The sequence below is a fragment of the Meles meles genome, chromosome 3, assembly GCF_922984935.1.
Source record: "Meles meles chromosome 3, mMelMel3.1 paternal haplotype, whole genome shotgun sequence".
Lineage (NCBI taxonomy): Eukaryota > Metazoa > Chordata > Mammalia > Carnivora > Mustelidae > Meles > Meles meles.
Window position 1 is genome coordinate 177,017,293 of NC_060068.1, and position 15,540 is coordinate 177,032,832.

At 47.3% G+C, this 15,540-nt stretch overlaps 1 protein-coding gene across 7 annotated transcripts in view; it reads left to right on the forward strand.

The window, feature by feature from the left end:
• SEMA5A (semaphorin 5A) overlaps window positions 1–15,540 on the forward strand; it is a 465,678-nt gene that overhangs the window by 39,129 nt on the left and 411,009 nt on the right. The window contains exon 2 of one of the 7 annotated variants that reach the window (XM_045998963.1): window positions 4,717–4,752. The exons of the other annotated variants lie outside the window; for them this stretch is intronic. The gene's annotated coding sequence lies outside the window, so the exon portion shown is untranslated. The remainder of the gene's footprint in view (window positions 1–4,716; window positions 4,753–15,540) is intronic. 7 annotated transcript variants of the gene reach the window in all.

The following is a 15,540-nucleotide window of genomic DNA, read 5'->3' on the forward strand; positions in this document are numbered from 1 at the left end:
ATGCTCTTCCCTCAGCTGCTGAGCGACGCCCACGGGTTTTCCTTCCCTTCAGGAAGGAATCTGCTCCGGCATCACCCGCTCAGGAATGTCATCGCTCTGTCCCCTCGCTGTCCTCTGTTCTTCTTCACGCTGACGTTCACCTGCTGTTACATTCCATGTCTGCATTCATGGGTTTCTTCTCTGTTCCCTCCGCTGCAGCCATCCCCATGAGCATGAGGACCGTGTCCTGCTCCCACTGAGTCCCTGGGGCTGGCGGAAGTTTCTGGGAAACGACAGGGGCTCCAGCGTGTCTGAAATGAGTGCTGTGTTTGTAGAACGAACATCTTTTGTGGAAACTGAATTGGTGAGAAATAAACATCTGTGCTTCTTCGGTTTAATCACATTAACATGGGGAAGATTGCGATTCATAATCCGTGACCCCTTCATATCCCGTGAGAGTCCGCATCGGCTGCCTCTTCTTGAGCACGTTCTCTGTGCCCCGCAGAACTCTGGACCCTTCCTGGCTTCAGTGATACCAAGTGTCGGGTTTTGAAAACATCTGTGGCTTGAAGTTCATCTTTGTCTCACGACAATAAGCAGTTTTATACTAACCCCAGGTGCCTGGGCTTCCGAGTTCGCTATCCTTAGTCCAGAATGACGTCATTTTAGGAGTGGGGCGGCTGTGCTGACTTTCCTCCACGACAAGGCATCTAGTGTCGCGAGTGTTCGTTTATAAACGTGGAACGTACACAACTTTACCATGTTATTTAACATCCGTGGGGCTGGCCTCACACAAATGTCAAAGCACTCAAGGTTAGCCCAAGGATGTGGGCGCGAGTCTGCTCCGTGACGTTTGGTAATGGGACCAAGCATTGTGATGCCTGTCCCCCGTGTTGGCCCTGCAGACCGCTGGCGGGAGCTTTGCCTGGGCACACAGTCCCCGAGGACACCAGCTCTCCAGGCAGCCCAGGCTTCACGCATTGGCCGGCTGTGTGTCCAAGAAATCACCCGAGTCTGGATCCCAGGGCTGCTTTTCTGTTCCCTCCTCTGCCGCAGCCCTCCTCCTGCCTTCAGTCTCTCCCCATGTTCCCATGGAGGAGGGTGGCTCTCCCGCAGGTGGCACCAGGTGCCGTGCTGGGGAAGCCTCCTGTGGGGCGGGGATGCCTGGAGTGCCCCCCTTGCGGCTGCTGAGTGCCGCAGATGGGCGAGAGCATTCAAACCGCTTTGAATTCTCTCACTCTTGCTCCCCTTCTTTGTTTAAATCCTGGAGAGGCCAGAGGTGCTGGTCCCTCTCATGGCCAGTGCTGCCCCAGCGACTCCGGGATCTCCCATAGTCTCCCCATCGGGGAACGTACCGTATGCAAAGCATAGTGCAAAATGACCCAGGAAATGACTTCTCTGGAGGAAAACTCGGTACCCCTGGTTTTAATCGGGGTTTAGAGTTCTGGTGTCCCTTTGGGAAAACATTCCAGGAATCTAAGACCCGAAGGAGATCTGCTCATCCCTGACACTCACCTTTCCTTCCCCCTCCCATCTCTCCTTCCTCCTGCTGTCTGCCCCCGATGGAACCCTCCGGGAAGGGTATTTCAGGACGGAGTGGCCTCTGTGTCCTCGGGCAGCATGTCTCTGGTGGATTTCCCAGACGTGCCGCGTGCCTTTCCTTGGAATTGGGGACCGCAAGCCAGGGGCCTCCCACTGGGACTGTGCTGGCTGGTTTCGCTGGGATGGTGCCAGGGGACAAGCGACGTGCCCAGGAACAAGCGCGGTGCCCATCCCCTTATCTTGGGCCACGCGATGCCTCTGCGGGTGCCTGTTCCAAGGGGGATGATATCCCACACGCGAGGACAACCGGGTCTGTGTTACGGAGCGGTGACTGTTTCTGCTTCTGTGTAAATTTCCGTGTGTGCCTGGACATGTTTCCTCTCCCGCATCTTCACGGCCACGGATCAATAAACTCTGCCCCCAGGAAATATTACCCACGTTGGGTGCAGGGAGCTGTTACTTCTCTTTTTCCCTCAGCGCGGACCCTGCATGTGTTTCCACAGTATTGTCCTTTTAGGTTAAAAATTTAAAAAAAAAATGGTATTTGGGAGCCGAGAGTGAGAGTTTACTCAGAATGCTCCTGATGAGATGCTTGTCTCCTTTGGTTCTGTGGTGGCTTTGATCATTTTAAATCCTGTCCCTATGCCTGGAAAAAAAATGTAGGTACCTGAATTCCATGACATGTTTAAGTAGTTCCAGTGGAATGATCCAGAAATTGAACAAGTTCCATTTCCTGTAGGCAGATAAACAGGAAGTTTTAAGTCTTCCTTTTGTAAAACTGTCAGGAAAATGTTCAGTTGCCTCTACCCGAAGACTCAATTTATGGCTGAGCAGCCAAGTAAGACCCATGTCATCGTTGTGTAGCAATCTGTGTGCCCAGGGATGGCGGGGCACTCTTGGGGGGACTTGTTGGCTCCCGGGCTTCTTCTGTCCTTCCCTCTGCCATCCCTGATGTGTGGCTTTTGTCTCTACTCCTGCTTGGCACATGTAGGGTACAAGAAGGCTGCCCCCTCTCCTGCAGCTGACAGCCTGTATCCCAGCAGGAAGAGGGAGGGGAGGGTGGTGTGAGGGGCGGGCCCTCCAGTTCCTCCTCTGGAAGAAATTCCCCAACTTCCCCTGGTGCCTGCTGTTCACCTCCCACTGGCCAGAAACCATGGCGGATGACCTGAAGCAAGGGACCGGGAGATGGCCACCAGCTTCCCTAGTGCACGAGGCTAGGGCTATGATTGTGTAGGGGAGGTGGGAAGGGGTTCCGGGGTCAGCCTCAGTGTTTGTTCCTGTTTGCAAACTTCCGGTTCCTCATGAGGCTTCTAGATGCTTTCCTTTGCCGGCTTACTATTCCCTTTTTTTTTTTTTTTAAAGATTTTATTTATTTATTTACAGACAGAGATCACAAGTAGGCAGAGAGGCAGGCAGAGAGAGAGGAGGAAGCAGGCTTCCCACGGAGCAGAGAGCCTGGTGTGTGGCTCGATCCCAGGACCCTGAGATCATGACCTGAGCTGGAGGCAGAGGCTTTAACCCACTGAGCCACCCAGGTGCCTCACTATTCCCTTTTTTAAAATTAAATTTTATTTTTCAGTGTTCCAAAATTCATTGTTTATGTAACTATTCCCTTTTTTATTCTGCACATAGAGAAGCACCCAGAAGAGCGTGTGGTTGTGTGTATATAATTTATAATAGAATTTTAGAAAATATTTTATTTATTTATTTGACAGAGATCACAAGTAGGCAGAGAGGAAGGCAGGGAGAGGAGGAAGCAGGCTCCCTGCTGAGCAGAGAGCCCAATGTGGGACTCGATCCCAGGACCCTGAGATCATGACCTGAACTGAAGGCAGAGGCTTAACCCACTGAGCCACCCAGGAGTCCCTATAATAGAATATTTTATACACACACTTTCTCCCTCAGACACACATACATATGTTCTGATATCCGTCTTTAGAGTAAAAGATAATTTATTAGCATTTTAAGTTCTCTTATCTCAGCCTCCTACATTTGAAAATGTAAATAAGCATGGATTTTATTTTTCTATGGTGTATTAAAATTTTATTGACAGGTTAGAGCTTAAGTTGTGTTCGTAGACCTTTCAACACTGTTCTGTGAAACTGATGATATATTTTGTGAATCAAATGGGTTTTAGTTGGAGAAAACCAGTCTTACTTAGAAGGTTGCTAATTAATTTTTTCCCCTAGTCTTTGTATTATATAATCAGAAATATCAAAAAATCAGTGTAAGAAATTCTAGCCTCACACAGTGGCCGTTACATCAGTGTCTGGGTTTTTGCATGAAGACAAGGATGGCTAATTTTTTTGCTAGGGATTTGGTTTGATGTTTGATGAGCAGTTTAGCTTCTGAAGATATTGATGAAAGATTCTCACGGAGTAAGGATCCAGCTTAGAAGGGATGCGTGGGCCAGAGCCAGAAAGGTAGAGAGACCCATGAGGGAGCAAGTGTGCTTGACCCTTGGCTGCAAAGGTGTTTCTCTCCTGAAATAAGTAACAGGGTGGGCAGGGCCAGGCGCAGACCACAGCCTGAAGCAGCTGTGTGGATAGGGTTGCCGGAGAGAGTAAACACTGTAGGCTAAGTATGGCCCAGACATTGCAGGTGATACGGTTGTTCACTGACGTTGTTCATTGGTTATCTGATAAGCAAATTTAACTGGGGATCTTGGATTTTATGTGGCTCTGGCTACCCAGGGCACCTCTGTTTGGGCCATTGTCCCTGGCCAGCCTGGATTGGCTCCGTGTGGTCCCTGCCAGTGGAATGGTGATGTCTGGATCAGTCGAGAGAAAAATGAATCTTCTTGGTTATATAACAAGGTGCACACTGGTGAGAAATGTACACATCGAGTCCTACCAGGCTGAAACCTTTGGAAGGTTTGGTGTTTGGCCAGAGAGCTCTTCCCACGTGTCTTCTGAGCAGAAGCTTCCCTATCATTTGGAAGGAATGTGGCTTCAGAGGCCCCGTGGGGCTGGCCTCCGCCCCCTTGTCATGATCAGTACGCGGCCAATCTGTAAATGATGGAGACTGAGCCATGTGTTGTGTTTAGTAATGTATTATCATAACACAGACGGAATTGACGATTAATCAAAACTTTATAAAACAGAGCTGAATTGACTTAGTGATTTGCACCGGGCTCTGTGGTTGGCCTGTTGACAGTAACGTCTTAAAAAACTTGCAATTTCTTCCTAATTGCAGATGGCGTGCTGTAGGTGATACAGAAGATATTAAAATGTGAGTAACAGATGGGTGCTTGCTAAGGGAGGTTCCCATCCCATCTCTTTTCTCATTCGTGTTTTCCATTCATTTATATACCTATCTCTGTAAAGCACCCCTTTCCTTCTTCTAGACACCACTAGCTTTGGGCTTTTTACTCACTTTGCCTACAGTCTCTTATCTCCGTTTCTCCTCATTCCCTTACTGTGTGATAGAAGCGTTTTGCGCTCTGGGGTCCGTTTGGAGTTTGGTTTTTGTCCTGGGTGGGTGGAAGTTGATGGTACACAACTAGGTTGACTTCTAAGGCAAACCCATTTAAGATAATGGCAATATTTGTGTAGTGATGATTTCTTTGTTTCTTGTTTTTTGTTTTTTGTTATTGATCTGCTGTGGCTACAGTTTCAAGTGTCCGTTCTGGACCATGAGATGAGAGATCGGTCGTCAAACTTCATGTTCCGACGTGAGCTTATTTGTAGGGCCAATGCACAGGCATTGACTGATATTTAGAGATATAAGAGGTGTTTCTCTGATTTCGAATAGCTTGCAGTTTAATGGGGGTGGGGGAGAAAACATATCTAGACAACTAGATCAGTGAGGCATTTGTCACGTTCTGTACGGAGCAATGCTGCTTCGTGCCACTATTAATAGGACGATTTCTGTGATTTTGTAGTGCATTCAATGCCAGATACATCCGTCATTTCTATACGTCATTTCTATATTTTTTGCTTTTTCTTTTAATTTCGCATTTGATGACTTCTTTCAGTAGTGGGTTGACTCAGGTGGGGACAGAAAGAGAATATAGAACCAACACTAAAATACTGGATGTTCTCCCTGAAAATAATTGTTCTTCCACCCGTCATCAGGGTTGGGCATTTTAAGAGTAGTAACACGTTGGATTCTTGCGAAGTCTCCTGGTGGTGGTGGTGGGGCGGTCCTCACGTTTGGGGCCAGCTGGCGTCCCTTCTCCCTTGCTCCCCACCAGGTGGCACCAGCAAAACGCAGGCATCCTTCCCTCCCCAGGGAAGAGCTGGGACCTTTCTGTGCTTCCGTTCACGCCCACGGATTTGCGTTTACTCCTTTGATTGTGCCATTATCATCATGGCAGCCGGCACACATTTTCACTAGGTTCCTTTTAGCTTGCAGTCACTAATACATCTGTTGATAGAGCGAGTCTGTAATTGTTAATCATATACACAGAGCAGATACACAAAATTCAGAACCAAACCACATGCTGACGCTGTGAACCCAACCCAGCCCAAGCCACGGTCAGAACATTGCCTTTGATGTTCACAGTTCAAGTCCACTCCAACATCCGGTCTTGGGTCTTCATGGGCCCAGGTCTGACCCGTTTACTGGGTCAGAGTTGTTACTACGGTACTTGTATGACACACCCAGGGGAAGTGAGCGGCTATGTATGCTGACAGCTTTGTGATATGAGGCTCATGTACTGTTCCACGCTGTTTTGCTCCCCGCTGCCATATTGTGGGCCGAGCAGTAGAGCTCGTGAACCCCACATCTGCACAGTGGCTGTGCCTCCTGAGGACCCCCACCAGAGTCCGAGAGAGCTGAAGCCCAACAACTCTGTCTTTAAAAAAAAAAATGCCTTAAAAATTTTTTTAAAAATGTCTTAACTTTTAGAAATTGGTACTAAGGTTTCAAACATTTATTTCTGAGCTGAAATAAAATATGGCAAGATTTGTTGTTATTTTCTTAAAAGAGATGGGTGGATTGTGGGTGATGAAAGTCCTATTCCTTTAGGGCGGCCTTGCCATATTTTTGTCTTCATGTTTGTTTATGATAATGATGCTCTGAAATGCACTGTGATTGTGTTGTTATTCTAGAAACTCTTTGGTGTATAGGTAACAAATACATCTTTTGAGCGTGGGCCCAGAATTGGTGCTCTGTGGGCAATAATTGCATCCAGTTTCAGGAAATGGTTTCTCGATTCTGGATGAATGGATGAGATACTTCATCAGGGTTAATTTTGTATTAAGCATCGTAAGCTGTGTCGGTTGAGAGCAGGAAGCTTAGGAACACTTGACTCCTATTTCTGAGCATTTACCATCTGCCAGGATCTGGAAGGAAGTAACAATACAGAGCCCAAGGCCAAGGCCAGGTACAGGAACACTTTACTGGGCCTTTGCCCCAGTCCCAACTTAGCCTCTCTCCGCCAGCCCCCATTCCCCTCTGCTTCCCTTCCCTCCACCCCTCCCCTTCATCTGAAGCAAACGCAGACGCGTGTTGCTGGGTCAGGGACTAGATCCCAAAGCAGGCCAAGCTTGCTTCTTTCCCCATTTCCCTGCAGACCTCAGTCTGAATCTTGTCCTGACCCCTTCGCTGTGGAGGAAAGGCCAACCAAGGAAAAAGATCCTCCCAGCCTACATAAAAGAAGCAAATGGCACGCCGAGGACAGGCCAGCAGCTCCCCAGGGCTCAGGACTTCCTGGCTAAGTGCTGACACGTGACTTCTCGCGCTGTGTGAATCCAGGCAGGCTGCCTGCGGCTCCTCTTGGTTCCAGAGAGGGGGTGAGAGGGCCTGTGAGCCCACCCCTTACCCCGTGGACTCTTGCCCCTGTTCCTCCTTCACCATTCTTTACTCTGACTTAATGGAAAAGACACACTCTCCTAGGGCACCGTGGGGCATCTATTTCCTGGAACGTATCTCTTCCAAACACCCTTGAACTTGAGCACTCCCTGACGGATGAGGAAGCCCTAGACGGCTGGGCAGAGCTGGGATGGTCGGGAGCGACTGAGCCAGCCTCCCTCAACTTCATCCAGTCTCTGCCCCTTCCCCAGCGAGGAGGTGGGCCCGCAGGACCCCTGACAGCCAGTGCACGTGCAGGGCCATCGTGAACCTGCAGGGACAGGAGAGTGGTGGGAAGTGGTTCTCTCTAGCTATGCACCTTACATTAGGTTTTTCATAATATCAATAGAAAAATGTTTGTAGGCAATAGAAACATCAAAGGCACAGAATTATTCAATAATTTAAAAATCAGTTGTTATTTTCCTTCGAGGTGACTAAAGGGCCAGTTCAGTGAACATTCCTGATGCCTCCCATTGGAGTCCAAGGAACTTAAGTCCTTCCGAGGTCAACCAGACTGTCCTAGGCATGTTGTCCCTCGGCCTCCGTGCACTTAACTTCGGGTGGCCTCTCTGTGTTCGGTCCTGTCTCCAGCTTTGCCTGCCCTGGGTATCCCCAATAATTAACATCCAGTTTATCAAGTTAGAATACAAGAGAGTGCGTCTGCCTTTGAGCGCTAGCCAAGAGTCAAGCAGGCCATTACACGTTGAGGAAAGAGGAACGGTGTCTAACACAGACAGTTTTAGGGAGAAACTAAGGAAGGCGAAGCAGCCCAGGAGGGACGAGCGGCGGCGGCTTCCAGGAGAGACGCTCATGGCCCAATCACTGCTCATCACTGATTTGCTGTGTGATGCCCTGCAAGATACTGACTGCTCTGGCTCAAGCCCGTCCTCTGTAAAACAAGGACAAGAACAGCACCTCCTTTTGGGCTCTTCTGAAGATGGATCGTCCCCACCGGTAACATGCTTAGATGCTTGGTATCCTGAAGCGGCAGGTAGACGTTCGCGGACACAGCTTTTACCGCGACCCTCCTTCAGCTCTAGCAGAGGACGCCGTGACACTCAAGCCCAAGTCACAGACACGGTGCGGTACGCCTAGTGACGGAGACGCTGAGCTCTGGCTCCTTCCTCCACCATTGCTGCTCCAGCGGACTCCGTCCCGGAGCGAAGTGTGTCCCAGCAGGGTCGGGCTTGTCCTGGAAAACACCAGGGGAGGCAGCAAGCCTCAAGATATGCAAGCCTTTGTTATTATTATTGTTGTATTTTATTTTAAATAAAAACGTACGTGAGCATAATGGTTTTTGAGGCATTGCAAACAGTGGTGATGATTTTCTTGAGAAACCACTGCTGTTAACTGTCTCCGGGCCGGTTACCATTAGGACCTCATCATTCTCCGTGGGGCGCGGAGGCTGACTGCGTCTCGGTAACATTTTGGCTTCACTGGCTCCAAGTGTTTCGGAGAGAAATATCCTGTCCCTGTAAGTCTCTGATACACCGAGCTAAAGGAGGAAAGAAAAGTGGCTCCCTGTGATACTCTCTTTAATAAGCCAGTGCGTTTAGAAGACCATACCAGATTAACTGGTCATTTAAAAGACAAATATTGGATTCGTATGCAAGGCTATTTTAAGGCCTTTTTATTCATGCATATTAAAACACAAATGAGCATTGATTATCTCAAATAGGCTGCTCAGAATAGTGTCCTTCCTGGTAGTGGGTTACAGGGTGTGTGTGGTTTTATGGGCTTGGAAAACACCCTCGTGGACTAACCTGTAAATCAGGGAAATGTACGCCCATCGGTAACAAGTGAAGAATGAAAGTTCTGCAGGCCCGGCCTGCCTCGGGTCACTTTACCAAATAGAATACTCCGGGCGGACGATAGTTTCAGCCCGATTACCAGCAGGCAGGCAGGCGTGTCGAGCGGACAGACCATAGGCTTCACATTCTAACGACTCTGCATTTCAAATTTGACCCTGTCACTTACTAGCTGGGCTAAATTGGACCTTTTTCTGATGTGAAAAAGTCATATAATAATATTTCTCTTGGCTGTTTTCACTGCAGCTTCTCTGTTAGAGGGAGCTGCTTCGAAACAGTCATGGCCTTTTGTGGACAGTCTAGGTGGAAGTTTCTAGAGCTTCCTGATGGGATAAACCGCCATAGTTATAGTATCTTTAAGCTTCCTCTAAAACGCGTTTCATCAAAGCATGCAGTTACACATTCTTCATTAATGGACTTTACTTTTGGCTCAAAAGTTCATTCAAGAAATATTTGGTGCCCCCTGTGTAAGGGCATGCTAGGGATATAACCACTGACCTTCCTCCGATGGCTTCCATTCCAGTGTGTGTGTGTGTGTGTGTGTGTGTGAGGGAGGGAGAGCCCGTCATCAATGAGTAAACAGATATTCAGCATATCAAGAGAAAACAAATTCTGTGAAGAACAGTTAAGGAGGAGGTAAGCCTTCTTAATTCTCTCCTCTCCTTTTAGCACCGAAGCTATCTGGGAAAACCCTCTTCCTGACTGTCCTCTCACCGAGAGGGAAAAGACATGGATGCTTTAGTGGAAGGAACTGGTGATACTTTTGGTGGAAGAGAGGATTGGCGTTGTGTAGTTCAGAGTAACCACATTCGATGTATAACCTCTGGGGGTTTTATCAGGGCAAGCACCGGGGACTGCTAAGCTAGTCTGGGGGCAAAAGTCATTCTTTGGCCGTTAAAATTGCTGAAGGACACGACAGCGTTGCTGGTGTGATCTCCCCACATCGTTTTCTTCTGACACAACCATCGATTTGTTCTCATTAGGCAAAGCTCTCTTGGGAATAATCTTAGAAGTCTTATTTACATTTTTCTCCCCCAGATTTCCCTCTTCCAAATTTGGGACGGTTTACGGTTTGGGAAAATGTCAATTTTGACCAGATGTGAGTAAGAAGATGTGAGAAGTGATGCATTTGACTTTGGCTCAGGCTGGCCCCTCCCACTTGGGGTCGCACTGTGGGCCCGCTCATCTCTGTCCCCAGAACCACGGTGCCCTGAGTGGTCTGGGGGGAGCCTGTGCGGGGCAGGAACAGAGCACCCGCTCTTCCCTCGTCTTGCTTGTGAAGACACTCCTACAGGCAGGACTTAGAGAAACCACATGGATCAGCCCGATTTTCGCCAGGAAAGGAAAGACTACTGTCAAAGCCCGAGGACGCCCCCTTGTAGTGCTGTCTGCTGAAACCACTTAGCCACTAGAATCTCGCAGAAAGACCCAGCATGGGGCGCCTGGGTGGCTCATTGGGTTAAGCCTCTGCCTTTGGCTCAGATCATGATCTTAAGGTCGTGGGATCGAGCCCCGCATCGGGCTCTCTGCTCAGCAGGGAGCCTGCTTCCCTCTCTCTCTCTCTGCCTGCCTCTCTCTCTGCCTACTTGTGATCTCTGTCTGTCAAATAAATACACTCGTAAAAAAAAAGGAAGGAAGGAAGAAAGTCCCAGCTGCTCATGAAGACGTTCATACGAAGCAAGTCTGTTGAATACCCTCTTGGATTTTCACACGCGCGACGACCTCCCAACTGGACAGCTTCTTTGGGTGTTAAAAAAATGATGCTTTTATAGAAAGACTATACGGCACTTGTGTAGAAAATACACTTGGGGGCGCTTGGCTGGCTCAGGCGGTGGGACACGCGACCCTTGGTCTTGGGGCTGTGAGGTCGATCCCCATGTTGGCTGTGGAGATTATTTTAAAACAAAAATCTTAAAAGAAAGGAAGAAAGGGAATACATTTAAAACTAGATGGGCAGCTCTGGCATTTTGGTGTCAAACCAGGAATGTTCTGTGACACCCACATCGTTTCTAAGGATCAGTGGGAATGTGTTGAGTTCCAAGGGAGCAGTGTCCAGAGGGAGACCGGCATTTTTGCCCAGCACGCTCGCATTTGGTCGGCCTTATTTCCTCGGTAAGGTATTGCTGTGCCCAGAAGAAAGGCGTATTATTTTCATCCTCAGTTCCTTCTCTCTTTTAAATAATCTTACATCCCTTATGCCACGGTCTGAATGTTCGTGGTCCCCCAGAATTCCCATGTCGAAATCCTGTCCCCTAAGGGTGATGACAGTAGGCGAGGGCTGTCGGGCTATGATCAGGCCATGAGGATGGAGCCTGCTGCCCCCCCGCCCCCCGCAATGGGATTAGTTCTTTCATAAAAGGGATCCCAGAAAGTTCCCTGGACTCTTCCACTGTGTAAGGATCCAGGGAGAAGTCGGCAACCTAGACGGTTCTCATCCTACTGCGCCACACCCCGATTTGGGGCTTCCAGCTTCCAGAACAGTCAGAAAAATACTCCTGTTGCTCCTAAGCCACCTGGTCTATGGTATTTTGTTATAGGAACCCCAGCAGGCAGAGACAGCGTAGCGAACACTGCGTGTCTCAAATCCATCAGAGAGTCTGGTGGGTGGAGAACTGATTTGGGTTAGAGGCTAAAACTCTCACCAGTTGGGCCTCCCGTGTGGATATGAGGCCTCAGTGTTAGTCCTTGGCCTAGTTTCTGTGAACAGAAATTAGTGGATGTGGAAGGCAGTCGCTGCCTTCCTGTCAAAAACCGTGAAGGGGTTTGAACCCAATTGTAAGCTAATGGTTATCCTGCCGCATTTCCGTGGAGGCTGGCCGAAGCCAGGAGACTCCGGGTTCAGAGACAGAGGACTTCAGCCCTAGTGGCCCAGCAAACAGCATGAACCTTGTGTTTGCAGTGACTTCTGTTGCTGCCCCCAAACCCCATTTTTTGCACCCTTGTAACTGATTATTCCGAACTTTAAGAGTTAACTTTTTTTAATGATTTTTAAAATTTATTTATTCATTTGAGAGTGAGAGAGATAGCATGAGTTAGGGGAAGGGGCAGGCGGAGAGGGGGAAGCAGACTGTCCACTGAGTGGGAAGCTGGATACAGGGTCCTGCCTTCCAGGACCCTGAGATCATGACCTGAGCTGAAGGCAGACTGCACTTTACACTTGATGTGCATTTCTTACTTTTACTCTGGGAATAAATTCTCAGCAAAAACCATAAGTAAATGGTCAGAAGGATCTTTGCAATTTGTATTTATACTGTAGCTTTTGAATTGGCCTAGTGGAAATTTGTAGTAAGAAGTTATTATATATATATGTACATATATATATTTAGATTATTATTTGAAAGAGAGAGAGCACGTGAGAGAGAGCAAGAGTGAGTGAGAGAGAGAGAGAGAGAGAGAGAGAGAGACCACGGGCAGGAGGAGGGGGAGAGGGAGAAGCAGACTCCCCGAGGAGTAGTGAGCCCGACACAGAACTGGATCCCAGGATCCCAGGATCATGACCCGAGTCAAAGGCGGATGCTCAACCGATTGAGCCACCCAGGCATCCCAAGAAGTATTTATTATATTTTAATGATCAAATAATATGTCACGTATCTCCTACACATTAGCTGAAGAACAGAGAGAGATTCAGAAATACCGACTAAGAAAATTACATTCAGAATTTATTTCCTAGTTCTTGTTAAGTACAGTTTGGGTAAGAAGTGCAAATTGCTAATCAATCAAATAGATTGATTTATTACTTACCTATTACTGACCATTTTTAAATGTAAAAAATATTAGTTTGCTTTGTCCACTTTACAAATGTATGACTATCCTTTGACTCTCCTGGCTTGCACTGGTCCCACTGGTTCTCTCCTCACCCTCTTGAGGACACATTCTCTTTGGTGTAGATCGTCTTGTGGAAGGAACGTGGATCTCTGGTTACTCAACCATGTTCATACCCACACTGTGGGCTCAGTCTTATTCCCAGCCTTTGCTATAGGCCCAGACATGTAGGGAGGCAACAAATTCATATTTAATTGTGGAACACACCGATTCTGTATCTATGCATGGTCCTTACTGCAAATGAAAGCCTGAGTCTTCTTGCTTCGGGAGAGCACGATGTTACAGGCGATGGAGCCTCCTGTAAGAGCCAGCTTCTCTGACCCAGAACATTCCCAGTTTCGGCTCATTTATTTGCTGTCCTGCGAGAAGGCTTTCCCTGTAGCTCTTGGATTTGCTCTTTTGTGCTGTTGTTACTAGAGATCCCTGTCCTTGACCATGCCTACCTACTGATGCCTGGAGATAGCCATTTAATCCCTGACTCTGGGTAATTAATCATCTAGGAGGGACTCTGGTGTATTTCAGGTATAACGAAAGGTATGGCAGCCCCACGGTGGAGAAGGAACACAGATCTCTGCTTTACCTAAAATACTGGCAGCCGCAATGGGTATAAAGATTTGAAGCACTTTGATACAACCTACAGCTAACGTTGGTTTTGAGGTGGATCCCCGCACACGTAAGAACAAATACCTTCTTTTTCTGCAGTTCCTAGTTTTGAACCAGGAAGAGGATTTTCTTATATGTAGTCAGTTCACCAGAATTTCTAAAGTAAAAAACGCCCAAAGGTGCATCTATTATTTCATATAAACTTAAACATTCTAACCAGATACTTTGAAAGGATAACTTTTAGTTTTCGCCTCGATGCCCCAATATGTGCTGATCTGTAGGACAAAACCTTGGAAACATATCTTTGCATAATGTCCAAAGTAATAATATCTAGTATTTACTGGCTGCAAACAGGAACACATCCTATAACCTGCATTTTCTTTTCTAAAAAGATGGCAATAATGATCTCACACAAGATGAAATGTTAGAAAGATCAAGGAAATTTTGCAGACTCAGAAGTTCTATGCATGAATGAGGTCAGTGGGGTCATGGGAGAAGCAGACACTGGTGGAAACGGACTCCTTGAAGACCTAATAAAGGGAGTCAGGCTCCCTTTATTATTCCCGGGAGACCGGGAGCTGAGTGGATCAGAGAGCCTCTCAGGAATCTCCGTGGCTCATCAGCCCAGGGTAGCCACTGAGTTGAGGAACCGCCGCCTTAGCCTGTCTGTGTGTCTCCTGCATAGATTCTGTCCTCATCGAGTGTCCAGTCTTTGGAAACTCACTAGGAAAGCATAAAGATTATATTTAGAAGGAGTGGATTTTACTACTTTCATTTTCTACTGGGTCAGTTTTAGAATGAATATTGTTTTGCCTTTAAGTTCTATTTCTGATTGTCTCGAGTTTGAGAATTAAAAGATGAACTTCTATGTATGCCTTTGTCTTTTCCTCTGCCCCCATACGAATGCACCTTGAGATCAGGGTCTGTATCTTGAATTCTTTCATTTATTATTATTACTATAACACCTGGCTAATTATGCAAAGGAAAGGGCTCTGTGGATAGTTGCTCACTTAATTTGGTTCTATTAAAAGGGGATAATTAAGCTCAGTCTTCATGGGGAACATTTGGACATACAGATCTGGATAACATGGCCCACTCATTTTTCAAAAATGTATTTTTTAGAAAAATTTAACTTAAATGGGCACGATGTTCAGCACGTACTGGCAGTAGATAGTACTCGCTAAAGGCATAATAACCCTACATCCGTGGCGTCGAACCCCGGGCGCACCGAGAGAGAAGATCAAAGGGATGCTTTGTTGGCTCACTGCTAGAAAACATTCTCTCAAACAGTTTCATTTCTGTAAAGGTCCATTCTGAGCCGCTCCTGGCGAGCGTGTCCCCTCACGAGGTGCTGGTGTCGTGCCGACGTCGTGTCAAAGCTCCCATCCCCGTTAGCACATTGTGTACTTGCGTTCTGGGAGACAGGGACTGCGTAGCATGGGGCAAGTTCCTCTCAAAGACTCGACACACATTTCCAAGAGGAGAAAACACAACAATACCGACTTTGCTTATTTGTAGTGGGGTGAAATATAACCTTAATCCCATTATCAAGAGCTGTCCGCCCCTACTGAGAGTTTTCTCTCCTTGTTCCCTTGTCCCATGGCTGTTAGTTAGCTCTCTTTTATAAATAGAAAGACTGTACTGACATTCTCCCCATAGAAATAAAGAAGTTAATAATTAATTATTAATGCTACCAGGGGCGTCATTCTTCAGGAGTCGCAGCAGTCAAACGAGGCATGCTTGGCTAGGAAGCCATTTTGGGGAAAAAAATAAAAAAGATGTGTAAGATTCTGTACCTTTCTGAATAGACATTCACAGTGGTCATGATGGTATGCTTTTTAATGTTTGTTTATACATATTTATTAGATGATAGACTTTTATTTTTAAAAATTTATTTATTTATTTATTTGACACAGAGAGCATAAGCAGCGGGAGCAGTAGAGGGAGAGGGAGAAGCAAGCTCCCTGCTGAGCAGCGAGCCCATTGTGGG